The following is a 215-nucleotide window of genomic DNA, read 5'->3' on the forward strand; positions in this document are numbered from 1 at the left end:
CGCGTCTCGCGAACAAACGGAAAGAAAAGAAAGGAACGATCGATCGAGAGCGGTTGTTGAGAACGAGTCGCACGATGGTAGAGAGAAACGCGCTCGCCATCGTCTATCCAACGATTGTTGTCGTAACCTTCCTGCCGTCGGTATATTTGCGCTAGATCTTCGTATATTTTCACGAGTCGCGCGCACAACCTACGGAATCTTTCTTCGGAAATCCG

The 215-nt window shown here is 50.2% G+C and overlaps 2 protein-coding genes across 11 annotated transcripts in view; one reads left to right on the plus strand and one right to left on the minus strand.

The window, feature by feature from the left end:
- LOC105680803 (rRNA 2'-O-methyltransferase fibrillarin-like) overlaps positions 1 to 215 on the plus strand; it is a 17,778-nt gene that overhangs the window by 8,560 nt on the left and 9,003 nt on the right. The window lies entirely within an intron of this gene.
- LOC100746734 (BMP-binding endothelial regulator protein) overlaps positions 1 to 215 on the minus strand; it is a 14,191-nt gene that overhangs the window by 6,687 nt on the left and 7,289 nt on the right. The gene's annotated exons all lie outside the window — the stretch shown is intronic.

This window comes from Bombus impatiens, unplaced genomic scaffold (genome assembly GCF_000188095.3).
Source record: "Bombus impatiens unplaced genomic scaffold, BIMP_2.2 scf_0361, whole genome shotgun sequence".
Taxonomy (NCBI): Eukaryota; Metazoa; Arthropoda; class Insecta; order Hymenoptera; family Apidae; genus Bombus; species Bombus impatiens.